The 26,265-nt window shown below is 44.1% G+C and overlaps 1 pseudogene across 1 annotated transcript in view; it reads left to right on the top strand.

Annotated features, from left to right (window-relative positions):
• Positions 1–1,288: 1,288 nt before the first annotated feature.
• Positions 1,289–26,265, top strand: part of LOC311106768 (fas apoptotic inhibitory molecule 1-like) — an 89,298-nt pseudogene continuing 64,321 nt past the window's right edge. Inside the window, exon 1 of the transcript in view lies at positions 1,289–1,819. The product of the transcript in view is annotated as a fas apoptotic inhibitory molecule 1-like (transcript). The remainder of the gene's footprint in view (positions 1,820–26,265) is intronic.

Genomic DNA, 26,265 nt, shown 5'->3' with positions numbered 1-26,265 from the left:
CTGTCACGGTTTCGGCCGAGGCTGCTCCTCCTCCTTGTTCGGGCAGGCTTCGGCGGTCGTCGTCCCCGGAGTACTAGCTGCCACCGTTCGATGTTTCATGTTTGTTTGGTTTTGTCTGTTTGTACACCTGTCCCTTGTTAGTGTTTGATTTGGTTGCCTATTTAGTTTTCGTGTGTGGGGGCAGGTGTTATGGCAGGTGTTATGGCAGGTGTTATGTGGTATTGTTTATTTGTCAAGCTGTTGCTCTTTGATATTACTCTATATCATTTAAACAATCCAAACAAGGTTTGCCCTTTCTCTGTCCAGTGTGAAAGTCTTCAAATGCAGTTGAGCTCATTTTTAGCTTAAATGTTTTGAGTTTGTAATGAAATGAATTATCAACATTGTCAAGTGTCCCACAATCAGTTACTGAGGTTGATTTATATTTCATATGTCATATATATAATGTATTTCATGTATCCTTTGAAGGGCTGATGACAAAGGATTATTTGATGGCGTATTTATCTGCAAGGTTGAGGATGTGTCTGACTTTGTGAACTATGTCCATACAAAGATTAAACATGTACGTTTCCTGTGTATCCTCTAATCTGTGAAATAGGACTGGCCTCGGGCCATCTGACTCAAGGCAGACTCGTTATACATATCATTTTGGAGAGATAGTAATCCTCTCTCTTCAAGTCCAGGGTGATTACACCACTCCCTCTGTTCAGAATGTGTCCCCATGCTTCACTGTCCCAAATCAACACACTTTACAAGTGCTTCTTTTTGACACTCAATCTCCCACTTCTGATCTCCATTGTAGCGAACACGGGGGGTAGCTCAGCGCCCTCAGCTAGATTTGAAAAACCTAACCACTGTCCCGTTAACGCTTTCCCCCCCAAACATTTTTCTACATCCTTGTCTAGGGTCATGGAAAATGGGTATGTGGAGCATCCCAGTGGACAGCAGCTAAAGAGTCGTCAAGGAAAACAAACAACAAACTTGATAAAGAGGGACTCTAAGTTGCCGTCTGCCGCCATGGAATACTTCTGAGGAGCCTCAACATGATGCGGAGAGATCTTTGCGTACCCACTGTTCTTGTAGAAGGAGTTGTCTGGCAGCAGGAACATACAATTAATGTGTACGGATGTGATCTGCAAGCCATACCTGACCAAAGTTGCCCTTCATTGTCCAGAGCTCGCCACTCTTCTAGACATGAAGCCACTTATTTCCGTCATGCAAGCAAAGGCACATTGTTGTTTCAATATTCTAGAGTTGGTGGCCAAAGCGGGCCAGTGAGGAGGACAGAATGTCGGGCGACCTGGTAGGGGTGTGGGAAGTGGCCCTGAGCGATGGAGTCCATCGGATTGAGTTTGAACATGGTACAACCACGGGGAAAAGGGTAATCTACATAGACGGAAAGGAAATTGTAAGGAGAGACTGGATGTTCAAGCTGGTGGGAAAGGAGACCTTCAACGTAGGAAGCGTGGACACCAAAGCAACCATTAACATTGACGCAGTGAGCGGCTTTGCTTACAAATACACACTGGAGATCAATGGAAAAACGTACATGTAGAACCGCTCCAAAGTCACCAGCACTTGGCTGCTCAACCTGGACGGCATCGACTGCAGGGTCGTCCTGGAGAAAGACACCATGGATAATTTGTGTAATGGACAAAAACTTGAGACTGCGGGGGAGTTTGTGGAAGACGGTATTGAAACACACTTCACTCTAAGCGACCACGACTGTTGCATTAAGGCCGTGAGCAGTGGAAAGAGGCGAGATGGCATTATCCACACTTTGCTCATGGACGGCACAGAGATACAGTGGGGAGAACAAGTATTTGATATACTGCCGATTTTGCAGGTTTTCCTACTTACAAAGCATGTAGAGGTCTGTAATTTTTATCATAGGTACACTTTAACTGTGAGAGACGGAATCTAAAACAAAAATCCAGAAAATCACATTGTATGATTTTTAAGTAATTAATTTGCATTTTATTGCATGACATAAGTATTTGATCACCTACCAACCATTAAGAATTCCGGCTCTCACAGATCTGTTAGTTTTTCTTTAAGAAGCCCTCCTGTTCTCCACTCATTACCTGTATTATCTGCACCTGTTTGAACTCGTTACCTGTATAAAAGACACCTGTCCACACACTCAATCAAACAGACTCCAACCTCTCCATAATGGCCAATACCAGAGAGCTGTGTAAGGACATCAGGGATAAAATTGTAGACCTGCACAAGGCTGGGATGGGCTACAGGACAATAGGCAAGCAGCTTGGTGAGAAGGCAACAACTGTTGGCGCAATTATTAGAAAATGGAAGAAGTTCAAGATGACGGTCAATCACCCTCGGTCTGGGGCTCCATGCAAGATCTCACCTCGTGGGGCATCAATGATCATAAGGAAGGTGAGGGATCAGCCCAGAACTACACGGCAGGACCTGGTCAATGACCTGAAGAGAGCTGGGACCACAGTCTCAAAGAAAACCATTAGTAACACACTACGCCGTCATGGATTTGAAAAGGGCGCTCGTCTGTCACTGCTTTTGCCCGGAAACATGACCAGCCCCGATGTACCCCTTTAAATGGCCAATCTGCAGTTGCTGCATCCACTTTTGGACTTATAAATTAAATGGATGTACCCATTAATTCTTGAAGAATATTATTTATAAATGCCTCGTGAACATAGTTCAACTGTCGTACCCCATCAGAACCCAAAATATAAGCCTTTTCTACTCCAATGTTTGTAAACAAAGTAAACATACATACACGTGTCAAACTCATTCCACGGGTGGGCCGAGTGTCTGCGGGTTTTCGCTCCACCCTTGAACTTGATTGATGAATTAAGGTCACTAATTACTAAGGAACTCCCCTCACCTGGTTATCTAGGTCTTAATTTAAAGGAAAAAACAAAAACCAGCATACACTAGGCCCTCCATGGAATGAGATTGACACCACTGGACTATAGCCTCGAAACATGGTTTAAACTATGGTTACATTTCTCCAGCCCCATCCCTCTCCTTTTTACAGAACCATTGGCGGGGAGAACTATTTATTGTTTTACCTGATGATTGCCGATTTAAACATTGTTAAACTGTAACGTGCTCCTGTGCTTGTGTGTGCTTATTAGTTTAGCTAAAAAATACAAAAAAAAGGGTATCCTTGGCTTCAAGTAATAATTTGCATCCCGATGGAGCAGTGGTTCACAGCACATTAGTCATGGGCTTTTAAGTCAACAATTCCTTGTTATATACAGTGGGGAAAAAAAGTATTTAGTCAGCAACCAATTGTGCAAGTTCTCCCACTTAAAAAGATGAGAGAGGCCTGTAATTTTCATCATAGGTACACGTCAACTATGACAGACAAATTCAGAAAAAAAAATCCTGAAAATCACATTGTAGGATTTTTTATGAATTTATTTGCAAATTATCGTGGAAAATAAGTATTTGGTCACCTACAAACAAGCAAGATTTCTAGCTCTCACAGACCTGTAACTTCTTCTTTAAGAGGCTCCTCTGTCCTCCACTCGTTACCTGTATTAATGGCACTTGTTTGAACTTGTTATCAGTATAAAAGACACCTGTCCACAACCTCAAACAGTCACACTCCAAACTCCACCATGGCCAAGACCAAAGAGCTGTCAAAGGACACCAGAAACAAAATTGTAGACCTGCACCAGGCTGGGAAGACTGAATCTGCAATAGGTAAGCAGCTTGGTTTGAAGAAATCAACTGTGGGACCAATTATTAGGAAATGGAAGACATACAAGACCACTGATAATCTCCCTCGATCTGGGGCTCCACGCAAGATCTCACCAAGTGGGGTCAAAATGATCACAAGAAATCCGCAAAAATCCCAGAACCACACGGGGGGACCTAGTGAATGACCTGCAGAGAGCTGGGACCAAAGTAACAAAGCCTACCATCAGTAACACACTACGCCGCCAGGGACTCAAATCCTGCAGTGCCAGACGTGTCCCCCTGCTTAAGCCAGTACATGTCCAGGCCCATCTGAAGTTTGCTAGAGTGCATTTGGATGATCCAGAAGAGGATTGGGAGAATGTCATATGGTCAGATGAAACCAAAATAGAACTTTTTGGTAAAAACTCAACTCATCGTGTTTGGAGGACAAAGAATGCTGAGTTGCATCCAAAGAACACCATACCTACTGTGAAGCATGGGGGTGGAAACATCATGCTTTGGGGCTGTTTTTCTGCAAAGGGACCAGGACGACTGATCCGTGTAAAGGAAAGAATGAATGGGGCCATGTATAGTGAGATTTTGAGTGAAAACCTCCTTCCATCAGCAAGGGCATTGAAGATGAAACGTGGCTGGGTCTTTCAGCATGACAATGATCCCAAACACACCACCCGGGCAACGAAGGAGTGGCTTCGTAAGAAGCATTTCAAGGTCCTGGAGTGGCCTAGCCAGTCTCCAGATCTCAACCCCATAGACAATCTTTGGAGGGAGTTGAAAGTCCATGTTGCCTAGCGACAGCCCCGAAACCTGAAGGATCTGGAGAAGGTCTGTATGGAGGAGTGGGCCAAAATCCCTGCTGCAGTTTGTGCAAACCTTGGTATAGAAACAAAGGTTTCTGTACCAAATATTAAGTTCTGCTTTTCTGATGTATCAAATACTTATGTCATGCAATACATTTACATTTACATTTTACATCATTTAGCAGACGCTCTTATCCAGAGCGATTTACAGTTAGTGCATACATTATTATTTTTATTTTCATACTGACTTCCCATGGGAATCAAACCCACAACCCTGGCGTTGCAAACGCCATGCTCTATCAACTGAGCTACTACCAACTGAGCAATAAAATGCAAATTAATAAAATGCAAATAAATAAATAAATATTAATAACAAAATGCAAATTAATAAAATGCAAATTAATGACAACTGAGCTACTACCAACTGAGCAATAAAATGCAAATTAATTACTTAAAAATCATACAATGTGATTTTCTGGATTTTTGTTTTAGATTCCATCTCTCACAGTTGAAGTGTACCTATGATAACAATCACAGACCTCTACATGCTTTGTAAGTAGGAAAACCTGCAAAATCGGCAGTGTATCAAATACTTGTTCTCCCCACTGTACATGTAACAGATAAATTCTTATGTTACAGAAACCGGAAAAGTTGTGAACTACAAACATGGCGCCATTTTGTAGTAATTTTTTCTCCTAACCCTAACCAGTTTGTTCTTTATCAATATCTTCGCCAATATCATTATAATAGAATGATATGTACATTCATTAGGACATACATAACGCTGTACTGCATCAGCACATGCCAATTTAATGTCTGAAGTGGTGCACTTTTTGAAATGTGATTTTCAATCATAACTATTTAAGCTTGAAATGTGTGATTCTTAAGATTTAATAAGGTCCCCTTACTAAACCTTCATGTCAAATAACGTTAGAATGTGTTAATCTATTATTGATTAAAAAATCATCAAAGTTTGGGAAAAAGTCGACTGTGGGTGGCGCTACTGAGCACCCCATGGCCACCAGGGGTACGGGATTGCATAATTATGTCTGATTCATGCAAAGGATTATTTGTGCCAAGCCATAAGACTGAGCCACAAAAAACAACAATAATATATTTTTGAGGATTTCATGACCAGACCTGACCTCTTACAAAGGTTTCCTATGGGTGTATAAAGATTCATGGCAGAAAACAAGTGTATGTATAGAAATGCTTATACATCGATATTGACGCTTCTAGAAGCTCAAAAATAGACAATTTAAACATTCAACAGCCTGTATGTGGCCTTTCAACCCCTATACCCATTACCCGCATGGCCTTATAACCGCACCTCTATTGCCATGGTCCTCGGCACATCATATTCCTGATAAGCAACAATGATGAAAATTAATTCTCACTGCCTATTCAAAAAAAGCAGTTGTGGAATGATTTGGCTTTCACCTTCATCAAATACTTTCCGCGGACAACTAGCCTAGAGCCCAAGCAGATAGACGGTCTGTCTCCATGCGCTAAACATGCTGCATGTCAATATGACTCAGGGGTAGGCCTATATCCAACAGAAAAAATGCAGGTAAAGTAATATACGTAATAGCATTATATATACTGTATATAATTAATATATATAATCTATGTTGTTATACACGTAGGCCTATGTATTTTAATATATAGCCTAGCTACGCCTAGCCTTTAGGCCTATAATAAACTTGGATATGAATTGCGAAGTTCAAGATCAGTCGGCCAAAATGCTTTACAAAATGCAACATTCTCATCACTTTTGATGATTATTTTCTCATTACTCATAAGACATTCACCAATTACTAAAGTTGATCAGCCCAATCCACTGCTCATTACTAAATATCCACATTGTACTATGTTCCTTGGCCTCTGGTCAAAAGTAGTGCACTTTCAAGGGAATAGTGTCACGACCCGGTGCGAGAAACAGTCACTAATAATAGTCAGAACCCAGAAGATGAGGCAGACGCAGCAGTACTAGAGATGGTGGTTTAATAAAGAACAAAATCTTCAGGCAAAGAAACTAAATCCACAATGTCCAAAAATAAAGCCAAGAGGCACAAAGAGGAAAACCTCCAAAAAACAAAAGAAACTCCACAGAGTGGTAAAAAACAGCAGGGAAAAAACAAACCTCAAAAGACTACTCAAACAAAACACAAGAACTAAACCAGAGAACCTCTGGAAAATCCCACCAGAGAAAAATCTATATAAAACAAGGCTTGGGCTGGGGCTGGGTGCTAACTTACAAACACTGAGCAAGGAACTGAGGAACACACAGGGTTTAAATACTAACAAGGGAATGACCTACAGGTGCAAACAATAATTAGAGCAAGAAAAACAAAAGGTACAAAAAAGGTGCAATGGGGACATCTAGTGACCAAAACCCGAACAGTCATGGCCAAAACCTGACAGAATCCCCCTCCTAGGAACGGCTCCTGACGTTCCTACCAGCCTTCTCAGGGTGGAGGGCCCTGAACTGACGAATGAGGTCAGGGTCCAGTATGTCCTTGGCAGGAACCCAGGAGCGCTCCTCGGGACCGTAGCCTTCCCAGTCCACCAGATACTGCCAGGACCGCTGCACCCGGCGGGAATCCAGTATCCGGTGGACGGTATAAGCCGACTGGCCACCGATGACACGGGGCGGAGGGGGAGGTCTGCCTGCCGGGATAAAGGGAGAAAAAACAACAGGTTTTAATAAAGAAATGTGAAATGTTGGATTGATCTTAAGGGATCTGGGTAAGTGCAGGCGAAAAGTAACGGGATTGACTCTCCTGGCAATCTTAAAGGGACCGATGAACCTCTGGGACAGCTTGCGAGACTCCACCCGTAGTGGTAGGTTCTTAGTTGAGAGCCATACTCTCTGGCCGGGGTACAGGGTAGGACCGGGACGGCGACCTCTGTTGGCTTGTCGTTGGTACTGCTGAGAGGAACGCAGAAGATTAAGACGTGCCTTCTTCCACGTAAGCCGACAGCGTCTGATGAACCTTGAGGCTGAAGGCACTCTGACTTCTGCCTCCTGGTCCGGGAACAATAGAGGCGCATAGCCAAACTGACACTCATGCGGGGACATACCAGTGGAGGAGGAGCACAAGGTGTTGTGCGCGTACTCGGCCCAAACAATGAAGGATGACCAAGTGGACGGGTTGTTGGAAACCATGCATCTGAGGGTGGTTTCCAGCTCCTGATTCATCCTCTCAGTTTGGCCATTGGACTCCGGATGGTACCCTGAAGATAAACTGGCCGTGGCCCCTATGAGTTGGCAGAAGGCCTTCCAAAACCTTGAGGCGAACTGGGGACCTCTGTCGGAAACCATATCTTGCGGAATCCCAAAGACTCGGAACACATGGTTAATCACCAACTCAGCTGTTTCCTTGGCAGAAGGTAATTTGGTCAAAGGAACAAACCTGGCCGCCTTAGAAAACCTGTCGATGATGACTAGGATCGTAGTATTACCATGGGACGGAGGAAGGCCAGTAATAAAGTCCAACGAGATATGGGACCAGGGTCGGTGGGGAATAGATAGAGGGTGAAGGAGTCCTTGAGGGCGGAGGTGAGAAGATTTGCCCTGGCAGCACACGGAACAGGCCTTGATGAAAGTGGCAACGTCTTCTTTTATGGTGGGCCACCAGAACTTACGCTGGATGAACTCCAAGGTGCGGCCTACGCCCGGGTGACAGGTGAGGCGAGAGGAGTGCCCCCACCGAAGGACTTGGGACCTTGCTGCCTTGGGAACAAACAACCGATTAGCAGGACCTCCTCCAGGGCCCGGTTCGATGGCTTGAGCTTGTTTCACGGTATCCTCCACTTGCCACGAGATCGGAGCCACGATCTTAGCGGCCGGAAGGACAGTCATGTCAGTATCTTCTCGAATGGCAGGAGAGTAGATTCGTGACAAGGCGTCCGGCTTGAGATTCTTCGACCCGGGTCTATAGGTGAGGATAAACTGAAATCGGCTGAAGAAAAGAGACCATCGAGCTTGTCTGGCGTTCAACCGCTTCGCCTGCTGGATATACTCCAGATTCTTGTGGTCCGTAAGCACTTGAAACGGTTGAGAAGCCCCCTCGAGCCAGTGTCTCCATTCCTTCAATGCCATCTTAACCGCTAGGAGTTCACGATCCCCCACATCGTAATTCCTCTCGGCCGGGGTAAGCCGGTGAGAGAAGAAGGCGCAAGGATGAAGCTTCTTGTCTTCACCCCTCTGAGACAGGACGGCTCCAACCCCAACCTCTGATGCGTCTACCTCCACCACAAAAGGTTCCTCCGCCGTTGGTAGTGTCAGGATGGGAGCAGAGAGGATGCGCTGCTTGAGTCCTTGGAAGGCCGTCTCAGCTTCTCTTCCCCACAGAAACCTTGTGTTGCCACCCTTGGTTACCGCCGAGAGAGGGGCTGCCACCGAGCTGAAGTTCTTGATGAACTTGCGGTAAAAGTTGGTGAAGCCCAGGAAACGCTGAACTTCTTTAACGGACTTGGGGGTGGGCCAATCCGCTACCGCCTCTACCTTCTTGGGGTCCATCTGGACTCGTCCGGGTTCCACTATAAATCCCAGGAATTGTACTCGAGAGGAATGGAATTCACACTTCTCCGGCTTAACGTACAAATGGCTGTCTAGGAGGCGTTTGAGCACTTGTCTGACATGCTTAGTGTGTTCTTGAAGGGAGCTCGAAAAGATGAGGATGTCATCCAAGTAAACAAACACAAAGATGTTAAGCATATCCCTAAGCACATCGTTTATGAGCGCTTGGAACACAGCCGGAGCGTTGGTCAGGCCGAAGGGCATCACCGAGTATTCGTAGTGACCAGTAGGCGTGTTGAAAGCGGTCTTCCACTCGTCCCCGGGTTTGATCCGCACAAGATGGTATGCGTTCCGCAGGTCAAGCTTAGTGAAGACAACTGCTTCCTGGAGCAGCTCAAAGGCTGTGGCCATAAGGGGTAGCGGGTAGCGGTTACGGACGGTTATGGCATTGAGTCCCCGGTAGTCGATGCAAGGTCGTAATCCACCGTCTTTCTTGGCCACAAAGAAAAACCCTGCTCCCGCCGGCGAGGTAGATGGACGCATGAGGCCTGCTGTCAGAGCGTCCTTGATGTAGGTATCCATAGCAGCTCGTTCGGGAGGAGAAAGGGAAAAGATCCGACCCCTGGGAGGGCAGGTCCCCGGCAACAGGTCGATGGTGCAATCGTAAGGTCTATGGGGTGGTAGTTTGGTGGCCCTCCGTTTGCTAAATACCAGTTTGAGGTCATGGTAACACTCGGGAACTCGGGACAAGTCGATGGATTCTAGAGACTCGGAAGGAGAACTCTGGGAACTCGGGAAGATACAAGTGGCTTGGCACGTAGGACCCCACTGCTTGATAGTGCCCACAGACCAGTCGATGTGAGGGTTATGGCTGTGAAGCCAGGGAAAACCAAGGACAAGAGGAAACTCGGAACAGGAGATCAGATGAAAGTTCATCACTTCCTGGTGTTGGGAAACTGAAAGTCGTAAGGGGGTAGTGGCACGAGTGACAAGTCCAGATCCCAAAGGACTTCTATCCAACGTAGTAACCCTTATGGGGTCACTTAGAGGTTCAGAAGGAACGCCATGCTCCTTCGCCCAGATCCCATCCATGAAGTTACCTGCGGCTCCAGAGTCTACCAAGGCTTGAAGAGAAAACTCGTGGTCGTCCCAGGAAAGGGTAACAGGAATGAGCAGGCGGGAGTTGGATGGATGGGAGGAGGTTATGTTTCCCGTTACAGTCCTCCCAGGCCTGCACGGGAGAGTGCGTTTCCCTGGAGCCCGGGACACGTGGAGCGGAAATGGCCCGGTTTGCCGCAATATAGACAGCATCGCTCCCTCATCCGGCGGTCTCTCTCAGCCTGGGAGATGCGTCCAACCTGCATGGGTTCTGGTGGAGCCAGCGAGGATAAAGGTGGAGACTCGGAGCTGGAACCGATAGGAGCTCGGGTGAGCGGTCTATGGTTTTGTTCTCTCTCTCTCAGACGCTGGTCTATGCGTGAAGCCAACTTGATAAGGGACTCGAGGTTGTCCGGTGGTTCCCGAGTGGCCAGTTCATCTTGGATGGTGTCAGAAAGACCCTTCAAAAAACACACTGTAAGCGCCTCGTCGTTCCAGCCACTTGCTGCTGCCACAGTGCGGAACTGGATGGCATAGTCCGTCACGCTGCGCCGACCTTGGCGGAGAGTCAGGAGCTGTTTGGCTGAGTCAGGGCCGTTGGTAGGACCTTGAAACACTCGCTTGAATTCTTCAGCAAAGGTAGAGTAGCTGGCACAGCAGGGACTTTGGGCATCCCACACAGCAGTAGCCCAGGCTAGGGCCTTTTCCGACAGCAGGGTGATGATATATGCTATCTTGGACCGGTCGGTGGGAAACGACGATGGTTGCAGCTCAAAAGAGAGAGAACATTGGGTGAAAAACCCCTTACAAACACTCGGGTCCCCTGAGAACCGTTGGGGAGGCGGCAGACGAGGTTCAGCCAGGGGATTAACTGTCAGGGGTCCTTGAATCGGATGAACTGGAGCAGAAGCGGTTGCCGGGGAAAGTCGATCCGAAATCTGCTTTATGGAAGTCAGCATCTCTGACAGAAGTTGAGAATGTCTAGCCATTAAGGCCTCTTGCTGAACCAGAGCAGCTTCGTGGCGTTGGACAGTCCCCTCATGGTGGGCCAGCATGGAAAAAAGATCCTGGGTACTGGCTGCCTCTGGGTTCATAATAATGGCTCAGTGTTTCTGTCACGACCCGGTGCGAGAAACAGTCACTAATAATAGTCAGAACCCAGAAGATGAGGCAGACGCAGCAGTACTAGAGATGGTGGTTTAATAAAGAACAAAATCTTCAGGCAAAGAAACTAAATCCACAATGTCCAAAAATAAAGCCAAGAGGCACAAAGAGGAAAACCTCCAAAAAACAAAAGAAACTCCACAGAGTGGTAAAAAACAGCAGGGAAAAAACAAACCTCAAAAGACTACTCAAACAAAACACAAGAACTAAACCAGAGAACCTCTGGAAAATCCCACCAGAGAAAAATCTATATAAAACAAGGCTGGGGCTGGGTGCTAACTTACAAACACTGAGCAAGGAACTGAGGAACACACAGGGTTTAAATACTAACAAGGGAATGACCTACAGGTGCAAACAATAATTAGAGCAAGAAAAACAAAAGGTACAAAAAAGGTGCAATGGGGACATCTAGTGACCAAAACCCGAACAGTCATGGCCAAAACCTGACAAATAGAGTGGCATTTGGAAAGAAATGATCCAGTACCTTTATCCATTGAACTAACATTGTTCCAGTAGAAAGACAGAAGGAAACAAGAGTGACCTTTAAGTCTCAGATTTGCATTCATTTGTTCCAAACATAATGTTGTAGCTTAACTATATTGAAAAGGGCATAGGTAAAATGAAGAACTGTGTATGTTAACCTGTGTGCCTTTTCTAATAGTGCGGCAAAGTTTTATTTGAGGACCACGGACAGCTACTGCTAGCTAGTGCGGGAGAAATGCAAGGCATGCTGTGGCGAGTTCAGAACCACGGCAGCGGAGACTGGGGAGCATCGCTAACAACAAATAGGAAGACCACGAGATGATTTTTGCCTTCTGTAACATTGCAATTTCAAATCACGATATGAATCTTCTGTGATTTTCAACCATCTGACCTACTACTGTCTGATTCATATAGCCTGATTTTTTATGTGTGTTCTTTATTATATCACCTGATTGCTTCTATATGGGGTGATTTGGCTGAAAGACAAGCATGTTTGATCTGGAGCCCATAGACTGTGTAACTTGCAAATTAACAGTCTATACAGCAAAGATAATTAGCTATGAGCATTGTGTTATAGAAATAGACATAGGCTAAAGGTCAAGAATGGACAGAGAGTGAAATTAAACATATATATTTAAAAACATAGTAAAATTAATCAATTAAAATGTAAAAGACAAAAATACTAAACTTCTGACTACTTTAATACACACATAAGTTAATTTATCACAATACTTTTGGTCCCCTAAAATGGGGGGACTATGCACAAAAAGTGCTGAATTTCTAAACGGTTCACCAGATATGGATGAACATACCCTCAAACTAAAGATGACAGGATGCACTTTAACCTCATAGTCATGGTATAATTTCAAATCCAAAGTGCTGGAGTAGAGCCAAAACAACAAAACACGTGTCACTGTTGCAATACTTTTGTAGCTCACTGTATATCAAGAAGATCTAAATGCATATTCTCATGAAACTGATTGAGATCAAATGGTTGGCATGCTGATGCTCCATTAATGTTTCAATGGTAAATCATGACGAATTTGGCCAACCAGTTATGATTGACAGTGATAAATGTGAAGGGAGAGTGAGGAAGACATTTGTGCATAAAGTAGAGGTTAAACTGGAGAAACCCTGTCCTCGGCCTTGATCAGTTATCGTCCCATTTCTTGCCACTGTAAGACAAGAAATAAAACATAAAAAGGAATGTAATGTTTTTAAGCAGAAATAGAAAATAAATAATTCAATATTTAATCGTGAGCAAGGGTTGCACCTATTCCTTTCAAAGGGTTTTATGATTTTTGGTTGCACCTTATCTCACGTTGGTTGATCTCCTTCTCCTCTCAAATATATTATTTCAACTACATAAAGTGCCTTGCAAAAGTATTCATACCCCTTGGATTTCTTCACATTTTATTGTGATACAAAGTTGGATTGAAATTGATTTAATTTAGATTTTTTGTCAACAATCAACTCAAAATGGTGTACACTAATGTCAAAGTGGAAGAACATTTTGATTTTTCATAAAGATTCATTTAAAAAAATGAGAGTATTGTATGTTAAGTATGATAAGTATTCAGCCCCTTTGTTTAGGCATGCCTAAATTAGTTAACAAGTTAAATTTGGCTTAACAAATCACATAATATGTTATATGGACTCAATAGGGGTTGACATGATTTTTGAATGACTACCCATACCTCTGTCCCCCATACATACAACATCTGTAAGGTCCCTCAGACAAGTATTGAATTTCAAGCACAGATTCAACTACAAAGACCAGGGAGCTTTTCGAAAGCCTCATAAAGAAGGGCAGTGATTGGTAGATGGGTAACAATAACAAATCAGGCGTTGCGTATCTCTTTAAGCGTGAATCAAATTAATAATTATGATGTGGATTATATATTAAACCACCCAGACACATCAAAGATACAGTCGTCCTTCTGAACTGAGCTGCAGGACATGAATGAAACTGCTCAGGGGTGTTACCATGAGGCCATTGGTGATTTTAAAACAGTTACAGGCTGTCATGGTAGAAAAACTGAGGATGGATCAACATCATTGTAGTGACGCCACAATAATGACTTAAATGATCGTGAAAAGAAGAATACAAATATACATAATAAAAATACTGAAAAAAACAACTGCAAAGGAATATAATTGTTGGCCTAAATGCAAAGCTTTATGTTTTGGGCAAATCCAACACAACATATCACTGAGTAACTACCTCCTTATTTTCAAGCATGGTGGTGGCTGCATCATGGTATGGGTATGCTTGACATCGTTAAAAACTGTGGAGTTTTTCAGGATGAAAAGAAACGGGATGGAGCTAAGCACAGGCAAAATCCTAGAGGAAAATCTGCTTCAGTCTGCTTTACACCAGACACTGGGAGAGGAATTCACCTTTCAGCAGGACAATAACCAACAACACAATGACAAATCTACACTAGAGTTACTTACTAAGAAGACAGTGAATGTTCCTGAGTTGCCAAGTTAAAGTTTGGACTTAAATCTGATTGGAAATCTATTGCAAGACTTTACATTTACATTTACATTTTAGTCATTTAGCAGACGCTCTTAACCAGAGCGACTTACAGGAGCAATTAGGGTTAAGTGCCTTGCTCAAGGGCACATTAACGTCATTTAGCAGACGCTCTTAGCCAGAGCGACTCACAAATTGGTGCGTTCACCCTATAGCCAGTGGGATAACCACTTTACAATTTGGGGGGGGGGTTAGAAGGAATACTTTAGCCTATCCCAGGTATTCCTTAAAGAGGTGGGGTTTCAAATGTCTCCGGAAGGTGGTGAGTGACTCCGCTGTCCTGGCGTCGTGAGGGAGCTTGTTCCACCATTGGGGTGCCAGAGCAGCGAACAGTTTTGACTGGGCTGAGGGGGAGCTGTGCTTCCGCAGAGGAAGGGGAGCCAGCAGGCCAGAGGTGGATGAACGCAATGTCCTCGTTTGGGTGTAGGGACTGATCAGAGCCTGAAGGTACAGGGGTGCCGTTCCCCTCACTGCTCCAAAGGCAAGCACCATGGTCTTGTAGCGGATGCGAGCTTCAATTGGAAGCCAGTGGAGTGTGCGGAGGAGGGGGGTGACGTGAGAGAACTTGGGAAGGTTGAACACCAGACGGGCTGCGGCATTCTGGATGAGTTGTAGGGGTTTAATGGCACAGGCAGGGAGCCCAGCCAACAGCGAGTTGCAGTAGTCCAGACGGGAGATGACAAGTGCCTGGACCAGGACCTGCGCCGCTTCCTGTGTAAGGCAGGGTCGCACTCTCCGAATGTTGTAGAGCATGAACCTGCAGGAGCGGGTCACCGCCTTGATGTTGGCGGAGAACGACAGGGTGTTGTCCAGGGTCACGCCTAGGCTCTTCGCACTCTGGGAGGAGGACACAGCGGAGTTGTCTACCGTGATGGCGAGATCATGGAACGGGCAGTCCTTCCCGGGGAGGAAGAGCAGCTCCGTCTTGCCAGGGTTCAGCTTGAGCAACTTTAAAATTGCTGTCTAGCCATGATCCCCAACATATTGACAGAGCTTGAAGAATTATGAAAAGAATAATGGGCTACTATTGCACAAGAAGACTCACAGCTATAATCGCTGTCAAAGGCGTTTCCAAGGGGTATGACTTATTTTGCAAGGCACTGTAACGTTAGATCCAATACCAAGGTACAGCCAAAACCATATGTATTTGGACAGTGAAGCTAAAATGTGAAATTTGGATCTATACACCAGAATTAAGTATTTTAAATAAAAGGTTTATTGTACTATAACTTTAATACACTTTAAGTGAATTTGTCAGAATACTTATGGCTTCTTCAAATTGGGGGGACTATATCCATAAAGTGCTTTCATTTCTAAATTGTAAAAAGGTGACCTTCTGTACTATCGACTCATATGAAACATTTGATCTCAAATCCAAAATGCTGGAGTTTAGAGTCAACCTGTACATTTTAGCTTCACTGTCCAAGTACATATGGTGTTCAGTGTACAGTATATCCTCAATTCATTCTAGTAAACATACCATCCAGAGAGCATGGCTTCCACCTCACCTTCTGCTCCTGACCCTTTATTATGCAAGAAATATAAATGTATTTTCTATTTTAAAGCTGCACTATGCAGAAATCGCTCCGTCATGTCAGGGTTGCTCATGTCAGCTGTTTGAAGCTGATGTACAAAACCAAAGTAGAAGACTCAAAAACAAAACTTAAGAACGGGAAGCATAGAAATAAGAGTTAACTACAAGGTCTATGCACTGAAAGTTAACTACAATTGGTGTTGCACTAGGATTATCATGTAAATACAGTCAATTTCAATGTACTGCAGATTATTTACCTCCTTTGAAGTTCTATTGGCAAGAATTGCGAGAATAATGAAAATCGTTTGCCCCGGATGCACTGGACACTCTGAAACAATAAATGCATGTATTTATTTAATCACCACCCATCAGAACATTAATAAAGTTAGTTTACATCTATGCCTAGCCTTAGACTACACTCTTAGAAATGGTTATTTGGCTGTCCCCATAGGAGAACCCGTTTTGTTCCATGTAGAACATTTAAGACAAAGGGTTCTACATGGAACCCAATAGAGTTCTACCTGGAACCAAAAAGGGTTCTACCTAGAACCAAAAAGGGTTATCCTATGGGGACAGCTGAAGAACCCTTTTGGAACCCTTTTTTCTAAGAGTGTACAGTATGCCTGCCTCCTGAAAAGTAGGGGACCATCAATCACTGGAATTAGTTTATTAAAAACATAATTGAAGAAATTGACATCATTAAGATTGATGAATACCACCATTGGGGTGCCAGAGCAGCGAACAGTTTTGACTGGGCTGAGCGGGAACTGTGCTTCCGCAGAGGTAGGGGGGCCAGCAGGCCAGAGGTGGATGAACGCAATGCCTTCGTTTGGGTGTAGGGACTGATCAGAGCCTCAAGGTATGGAGGTGCCGTTCCCCTCACAGCTCCGTAGGCAAGCACCGTGGTCTTGTAGCAGATGTGAGCTTCAACTGGAAGCCAGTGGAGTGTGTGGAGGAGCGGGGTGACGTGAGAGAACTTGGGAAGGTTGAACACCAGACGGGCTGCGGCATTCTGGATGAGTTGTAGGGGTTTAATGGCACAGGCAGGGAGCCCAGCCAACAGCGAGTTGCAGTAATCCAGACGGGAGATGACAAGTGCCTGGATTAGGACCTGTGCCGCTTCCTGTGTAAGGCAGGGTCGTACTCTCCGAATGTTGTAGAGCATGAACCACTCGCTGACCGGAGCTGGACTAGGCACCGGTGGAGCGGACTACTCTGGCTCCGGAGTGGAGCAGCTGACCGGAGCAGGACTGACCCCGGTGGAGCGGACTGCTCTGGCTTCAGAGTGGAGCCGCTCACCGGAGCTGGACTCGGCACCGGTGGAGCGGACTGCTCTAGCTCCGGAGTGGAGCAGCTGACCGGAGCTGGACTGGACCCCGGTGGAGCGGACCGCTCTGGCCCTGGAGGGGAGCAGCTGACCGGAGCTGGATCAGGCACCGGTGGAGCGGACTATTCTGGCTCCGGACTGGAGCTGCTGACCGGTGCCGGACCAGTCACCGGTGGAATAGGCACGGGCCGTGCCGGACTGGACACACGCACCACTTGGTCTTCACCATGAAGACCAAGGACCTCTCCAAACAGGTCAGGGACAAAGTTGTGGAGAACAGATCAGGGTTGGGTTATAGAAAAAGATCAGAACCTTTGAACATCCCACGGAGCACCATTAAATCAATTTTTTTTAAATGGAAAGAATATGGCACCACAACAAACCTGCCAAGAGAGGGCCGCCCACCAAAACTCACGGACCAGGTAAGGAGGGCATTAATCAGAGAGGCAACAAAGATACCAAAGATAACCCTGAAGGAGCTGCAAAGCTCCACAGCGGAGATTGGAGTATCTATCCATAGGACCACTTTAAGCCGTACACTCCACAGAGCTGGGCTTTACGGAAGAGTGGCCAGAAAAAAGCCATTGCTTCAATAAATATATAAGCAAACATGTTTGGTGTTCGCCAAAAGGCATGGGGAGACTCCCCAAACATATGGAAAAAGGTACTATGGTCAGATAAGACTAAAATTTTGCTTTTTGGCCCTCAAGGAAAACTTGCCAGTTTGGATAGTAGTTGCATGTTTTTTGTAAAAACAAATAGGCTATGTCTGGCCTGCAAATTAATTGTGTTTTTTCAATATGGCCCATGTGCTGATTGAATTTGACACCCCTGGGCTAGCGTATCTACAGTTGAAGTTGGAAGTTTACATACACTTAGGTTGGAGTCATTAAAACTCGTTTTTCAACCACTCCACAAATTTCTTGTTAACAAACTATAGTTTTTGCAAGTCGGTTAGGACATCTATTTTGTGCATGACACAAGTAATTTTTCCAACAATTGTTTACAGACAGATTATTTCACTTATAATTCACTGTATCACAATTCCAGTGGGTCAGAAGTTTACATACACTAAGTTGACTGTGCCTTTAAACAGCTTGGAAAATTCCAGAAAATGATGTCATGGCTTTAGAAGCTTCTGATAGGCTAATTGACAAATTTGAGTCAATTGGAGGTGTACCTGTGGATGTACTTCAAGGCCTACCTTCAAACTCAGTGCCTCTTTGCTTGACATCATGGGAAAATCAAAAGAAATCAGCCAAGACCTCAGAAAAAAAGTTGTAGATCTCCACAAGTCTGGTTCATCCTTGGGAGCAATTTCCAAACGTCTGAAGGTACCACGTTCATCTGTACAAACAATAGTACGCAAGTATAAACACCATGGGACCATGCAGCCGTTATACCAGTCAGGAAGGAGACGCGTTCTGTCTCCTAGAGATGAACGTACTTTGGTACGAAAAGTGCAAATCAATCCCAGAACAACAGCAAAGGACCTTGTGAAGATGCTGGAGGAAACAGGTACAAAAGTATCTATATCCACAGTAAAACGAGTCCTATATCGACATAACCTGAAAGGCTGCTCAGCAAGGAAGAAGCCACTGCTCCAAAACCACCATAAAAAAGCCAGACTATGGTTTGCAACTGCACATGGGGACAAAGATCGTACTTTTTTGAGAAATGTCCTCTGGTCTGATGAAACAAAAATAGAACTGTTTGGCCATAATGACCATCGTTATGTTTGGAGGAAAAAGGGGAATGCTTGCAAGCCGAAGAACACCATCCCAACCGTGAAGCACGGGGGTGGCAGCCTCATGCTGTGGGGGTGCTTTGCTGCAGGAGGGACTGGTGCACTTCACAAAATAGATGGCATCATGAGGAAGGAACATTTGGTGGATATATTGAAGCAACATCTCAAGACATCAGTCAGGAAGTTAAAGCTTGGTCGCAAATGGTTCTTCGAAAATTGACAATGACCCCAAGCATACTTCCAAAGTTGTAGCAAAATGGCTTAAGGACAACAAAGTCAAGGTTTTGGAGTGGCCATCATAAAGCCCTGACCACAATCCTATAGAACATTTGTGGGCAGAACTGAAAAAGTGTGTGCCAGCAAGGAGGCCTACAAACCTGACTCAGTTACACCAGCTCTGTCAGGAGGAATGGGCCAAAATTCACCCAACTGATAAGTTGCGTCAATTCAAATCTGGTATTGGAACAAAAAGAGGTCAATACACGTCTTCTAAAATAGACTATTATTTTAATTAATGCAAAACACTTCAATGGTAAATATGATGTTCGTATATACGGGTCCACTGAAATACCACGCAGGGCAGACAGAGAACTGGTCCATTGTTATAAGTTCTTCTTTAAATACTCTGATAGAGATAGTTCCCGCTCCCTGCTGGCCTATCAGAGTAGAGACTGAGCGTGGATTAGACTTACTCAGCCTATCGTTGGCGCACAGGCTGGTCCCAGCCCCTTGGCTCTTCACTGTTGCCAGGTGTTCGTTGTTTTGCAACTTGTCCAGAGAGTCAGCACTTTTGCAGTACACATGTCCTTGAGCGGTCTAACAAAGAGGCAGTTTGTGTGTATGTGAGAATCCCAAGTCTGTCTCGGCCTACCCCCTAATGGTTCCCCACATTAATCACAGCTTGTTATGTTAAACAATCTGTATCAGTACAGCACAAACCTATTATGTTTAATCATTAATGTATTCTTTCTAAGCTAACAGCACATCTAAAATATAAGAGAATAATTTCCCACACAACTTATTGTGGGAAGCTTGTGGAAGGCTACCTGAAACGTTTGACCCAAGTTAAACAATTTAAAGGCAATGCTACCAAATACTAATTGAGTGTATGTAAATGTCTGACCCACTGGGAATGTGATGAAATAAATAAAAGCTGAAATAAATCATTCTCTCTACTATTATTCTGACATTTCACATTCTTAAAATAAAGTGGTGACCCTAACTGACCTAAGACAGGGAATTTTTACTAGAATTAAATGTCAGAAATTGTGAAAAACTGAGTTTAAATGTATTTGGCTAAGGTGTATGTAAACTTCCGACTTCAACTGTATGTAGCTCGCTATTTATTTAGCAAGCTAAAAACACGAAGCCTAACGTTCCCTAGCTAGCTAGCTGCTGGGAGGATGTCATGTCATTGGAGGAGTGGGTGAGTGACCTACTTTTTCCCAACATATCGTTTTTTGGTGGCTACAGCTAGAGATGCAGGTGTCATTTAGTTAGCTAGCAAGAAATGTGACTCGCTTTGCTAGCTAGATAGCTATGCTGAACTTGAACAACTGTTATCCACAGTTAGCATGTCTCTTAGTTGTCAATCAAATGTATTTGGCATTGATCAAATGGGTGGGTAGGCAAGTTCCCATTCAATTGTCAAATCATGGGTTGGGACAAGCATGCATTGGCAGGCAAGCTGCAAAAGGACTATCGTTTCAGTGCAATTCTGGCGGCCAAATAGCTTAAAAAGTTTGAGAGGGTTTATTTAATTTTCCCTCGTTCAATTGTTCCTTATCTCACTCTGGCTAGCATTAGTTGTTGATCTTGTTGTTGTTGATGTGAATAGTCAACTGAGGGAGAGATAGCATACCTTTTCATGGTTGTTTGATCAATAGGACTTTGAATTCTGGCTTTTGGCGAATGTGTTTTAATGATCTAAAGTCACGCTGCTGCTACTGCCTATAAACACACAGTCTAGTTCAAAGTGAATAATGGCAGGCCCGTGTGGCAAAAGGCTTATTTGCATATAGGCCTACTATAGCTCTTATTGGCTATGGCACACCGGTCTGTGTAGACTCTGGTCATGGACAAGACAGATGTTTTTATTGGGTTTTATTTATTGCAGTGTCTATTAATTGTCCAAACGCACGTCTGCTTTCCCACTCTATATTGCTATAGAATTTTCACAAATGCCTTACTATCATTCCCAAACATTCTATGAATTTATGGAAACGTGAAAATGACCTTGCTTGCCAGAAAATGTAAAACAAGGTGTCATGTTCTTCCTGGGGGTGTATTTGAACAGATTTTAATACGATTTCATGTTGCTAAAACGCTGTCAGTTCCACTTCAGGTTGCTAGGTTTAGACAACCACATATCACAATCATAGTAAGTAAAGAAAATCATAATTTTTTTGGGGGGGGTATACTTTTTGAAGAGATAGGTTTTCAGATGTTTTTGGAAGATGGGCAGGGACTCAGCTGTCCTGACGTTAGGAGGAAGCTTGCTCCACCGTTTGGGTGCCAGGGCAGAGAAGAGCCTTGACTCATTTCCTGATCTACTGATGTGTTGTAGGTAGTGCTCTGCTCTCAGCACAATACACTGGTGGAATGATTAATTGCCTGGTCTGTAAAGCTCTATAAAGCCTGTATGGAGCATGTGCCTTGATGTGCAATAATAGCTTTTTAAATGCAGTATTTGAACTGGAGCAATTTGGGTTGGAGAATCAGGGTGGTTGTAGTTCTGATGTAATTTCATATTCAATACATTAATACTTTATTGTTATTCTTGACTTAGAGGCAGAGAATGAGACAATTACTCTGCCTTTGATTATTCTGAATAGGGGTTATGTCAGAATAGCAAAAGTCCTTTGATGACGTCCCAGCTTTCTGCGAATTAACATTTTAAATGATATATACCCATTGATTCTTGAAGAATATAACATATGAATACCTCATGCGCTTAGTTCAACGATTGTACCCCATCAGAACCCAAAATATAAGCTTTTTTAACTCCAATGTTTGTAAACAAAGTAAATGCAAACAAACACTGTACACCCTCAAAACATGGTTAAAACTATAATTTTGATACCATGGATGATCAGGCTTTGCATCCATAGCTCCGTCTATGAATTTGCGAGTGGTAAAATGTATCTAGGCCCATTCCTCATCTTTTTACCAAAACAGAGCCAGGGTGACCTGCTTTGTTATTGTTTCAACTAAGGATTCTAGATTTAATGGTGGAGGCAATTTGGCCATATGAGGCTGCAAAACGGGGATAATTTTGAATAATGCATTCCGACTTTTCCCAATGTCAAGGTAATTCTTGGAGAGTAAGTATACCTAGTTTCACGGTTGAGCCTAACCCGTTGAAACAGCTGTGGAGTGGCTCCTCGCCGATGAGGCTTGTCTGGAACGACAGGCACTGGGGCTCTCTTTGCTTCTTGGCTACAGTGTCTCTCCTCGTAAGGATTAGAGCACTTTGTGTGTGTGTGTGTGTGTGTGTGTGCATTTGTGGCTGCGCGCTTCCAAAAGGTGTTATTCGCTCCACAGGAGGAGGACCAGGAGAATTTTGGCTGGACTAGATAGTGTTCCCTTTCTCCAACAGGCCATGACACACACACAAACACACACACACACACACACACACACAATCAAACACTGTGAAGAAAACGCTGTTAGCACAGATGGGTGAAAGTGAAATTTGGACAGGAGCATAGAAAGACTGCAGCATTCACCCAGGGCAGGAGTGTGTGTGTACATGAGTGTGTGTGTTTGTGTGTGTGTATTTACCCTCACAGTTGACAGTTGTCATCCTAATCTGCTCAGTGGGGAAGGGGAGGTGGGGGTGCTGTGTGTGTGTGTACAATACACATCTGTGTGTGTGTGTGTGTGTGTGTGTGTGTGTGTGTGTGTGTGTGTGTGTGTGTGTGTGTGTGTGTGTGTGTACTTAGCATGTCTGGGTGCATATGTGTGGGAGTCCATTATGGAGAGGGAATATAAAGATTCTAGGAACTGATTGAAAATGCTACCTGTGGTAACGTCAAGGATAAGCCTTATTCAGATAAGCCTGTGTCCCTGTTGGAGGTCTACTTCTCATGCTGGCACCGTTTAGGGAGTTTGAATACTGGTCCCTGCTGGTCTAGTCCATCTGTGGAAGTGGAGCATGGAGGAGGACAACAAATACCCGTCCAAACTGTCGCCCACTGTGGACTACTGGGCAGGCATGTACCTAATGGTGATAGGTGTGCTACTTACAGCAGCTACTGCTGCTCTCTTTCATTCCTTCTTCTTTCTTCTTCTTTTCCCTCTGTGGATGGATTCTGTTCAGCATTCAGCATGAGGCTGGTAGTTTGGGGTTTGTGAAACACAAATTGCAGGAGTTTAGATCAAATCAAATCAAATTTAATTTGTCACATGCATCGAAAACAACAGGTGTAGACCTTACCGTGAAATGCTTACTTACAAGCCCTTAACCAACAATGCAGATGTCAATGCATCATAGATTTTTTGGGGAGACGTGATTAGAGATGATGGGAAGGGATTTGTACAGACTCTCTGAGTGTGAGCGTTTTGACGTTTTCATTTTTCTAATTTCTCAGCGGGGCATGGACTCTACAAGGTGTCGAAAGCATTCCACAGAGATGCTGGCCCATGTTGACTCCAATGCTTCCCATAGTTGTGTCAAGTTGGCTGGATGGCCTTTAGGTGGTGGACCATTCTTGATACACATAGGAAACTGTTGAGCATGAAAAACCTGTCTGTCCGTCTGGCACCTACTACTATGCCCTGTTCAAAGGGACTTAAATCTTTTGTCTTGCCCATTCAGCCTCTGAATGGCACACATACATAATCCATGTCTCAATTGTCTCAAGGCTTAAAAATCCTTCTTTAAGCTGTCTCCTCCACTTCATCTACACCGATTGAAGTGGATTTAACAAGTGGCATCAAAAAGGGATCATAGCTTTCACCTGAATTCACCTGGTCAGTCTGTAATGGAAAGAGCAGGTGTTCCTAATGTTTTGTACACTCAGTGTATAGAATAGGCAGCAGTTACGGAATAATTGATTTGACACAAAACATTATGGTTGTCTTTTCAATTATTGGTAATGTGTGATCTAGTTCTGTTGATGTGTGAATGGTTATTGTGCAAAAGAAATAGAGGCTGCACACTCATAAGCTCCACCACGTACCTTTATTCACAAACAAACAATGTTTTAATCCTGCAAAGATTTTTGTCAGGTGACTAATGGTTATTGTGCATACCACTGATTTTCCACGAGCGCATTGGCCATCACCGGCGAGAGAGCTGGGCATTATTGGGCGAGTCAGTGAAACTGGAAAGCATTTTTAGGACTATAAAATCCTCCTCATATTGTACAATATGTGTGTCTCCACACACCTAGGCTATTGATGGATTCAAGACGAGGTCGTTTTTATTGATCTCAGATTCTCAGTTTGTCAGAGTCAAAGTAGCCTGTCATTTCGATCTAATGTGAGGTATTAAAAAATATTCTGCCAATGTCTCCAGTCATGAAGTAAAATTGTTGTGAAGTAAAATTGCATGAAATGCTTTTATAAAAGGACCCTAGGCTACAAAAACGTTTACCCATGTGTGCAACTTCTGTAAGAGCCTCTAATCTACTGCTCTATGCCACTACGCAAATGCGATGATATGCATGCAATCAGTGGAGGCTGCTGTCATGACTTGCCCTCATGGGCTGAGGATCAAAGATACCGGCCAGGCAAAGGTTTGAACACCTTCTTTCCTGTGGGCCAGTGTTATGACCGGTCATAAATAGCGTGCAGACTTTCTATTCCTTGCCATGAAGTATTGGGAGAAAGGCCCCCTTTTTTAACAAAGGAAGTCTTCCCGCCAAGATTCCAACATCCAAAAGTGGATAATGAAACAATATTCCTACTTAAAGGAATGTGGGAAATGGTTGGTGGGGACTTAAAGAACAATCATGTCAAATTCGTTACTATGTTGTGATGTCATTAAAGATGGTGGAACAACATAACTGTATCTCTGGGGGGTTACACTTCCCAATTATAAGGTTTGCATCTAATTGTTGTATAAAACGAATGATTAAGTATAATAATACTTTTTGAAGACAACAATGTGATTTTAGCATTCTAGATGAGATGATTGTTTTCCATATTGATTTGTTCTCAGTCAGTGGCCACGCCAAGATGAGCACAAACATGATGGAACGCCCATTTACCCCGAGTGCATAAAAAGCCTCGTGATGAAATTCACCTCAGAGCAGCAGACGTGAAGCATGAGCCAAACTTTGAAAATGGTTGAATTTCTACCAGACCAGTAAGCCCCACGGCTTAAAATGGTTGACACTCTACAAGACCAAGAAGCGTGAAGCTGAAGCTACACGTTACAAAATGGTTAGACTAGAAAGACCAGAAAACATGAGACGTTAGTCCACACTTTTGAAATGGAGAAACTCTGAAACTCTCAACATCTACACGAGGTGAAGAAGAAGACAATGCACTAGACCTTATCATTTCAGTCTGCAGCTGGCATGTACAGTCGTCTAGACAACTTTTACTAAAGACACGAGTTGGAAAGGACAATCCCTCTCCGACAACCGCTGGTACATATGAAGTATTCATTCTAACCACCACTATGACCAGAAACTCTACCAAGGACATTGATATCTCTGGTGGGCAAACCAGAGTCCTACATCATCAACTCAACTATCGAGGACAGCAACACGTAAATACATGTTGCATTTCAAATCCGAATGAGCGTTATTAGTATTATGATTACTGTGAGCATAGTCTCCAAAGTAACCACGATAGTGTGAATCTCTCTCTCCCTTCCGTTCTGACCCCTCCACTACCCAAGCATTCATGCTATTGTTAGGCCATGTCAGGTGTCAGTGTGTAGCGGTAGGACGGAGTCAGGCACAGGACACAGAGCCAGTAGAAAACATACTTTACTCGTAAATAACAAATGAACATAAACTCCACGCAGGGAGGACAATCCCGCTCACCAGTCGATAACACCAAACATAGAACAAACACGCACACAACACAGTGGGAGCCAGATGATTAAATAGGGAACAAATCATAGACATAATTGGAACCAGGTGTGTACAATGAAGACAAAACAAGTAGAACACAGAAACATAGATCGGTAGCAGCTAGTACTCCGGTGACGACGAACGCCGAAGCCTGCCCGAGCAAGGAGGAGGAGCAGCCTCGGCCGAATCCGTGATAGTCCAGTCCACTAGGGACCTGTTTTCATTGTATTACGTTAGTAATCATTAACCTGTGTGTGTGTGTGTGTTTGTGTGTGTGTTTTGTATTGTGTTATTATTTAGTTAGTAAGTAAATCAATAATTAAGCCAATT

This window comes from Coregonus lavaretus (genome assembly GCF_964263955.1).
Source record: "Coregonus lavaretus genome assembly, chromosome: 31".
Taxonomy (NCBI): Eukaryota; Metazoa; Chordata; class Actinopteri; order Salmoniformes; family Salmonidae; genus Coregonus; species Coregonus lavaretus.
Note: the sequence above shows the minus strand (reverse complement) of the source record. Positions and strands in the feature narration are given on the sequence as shown.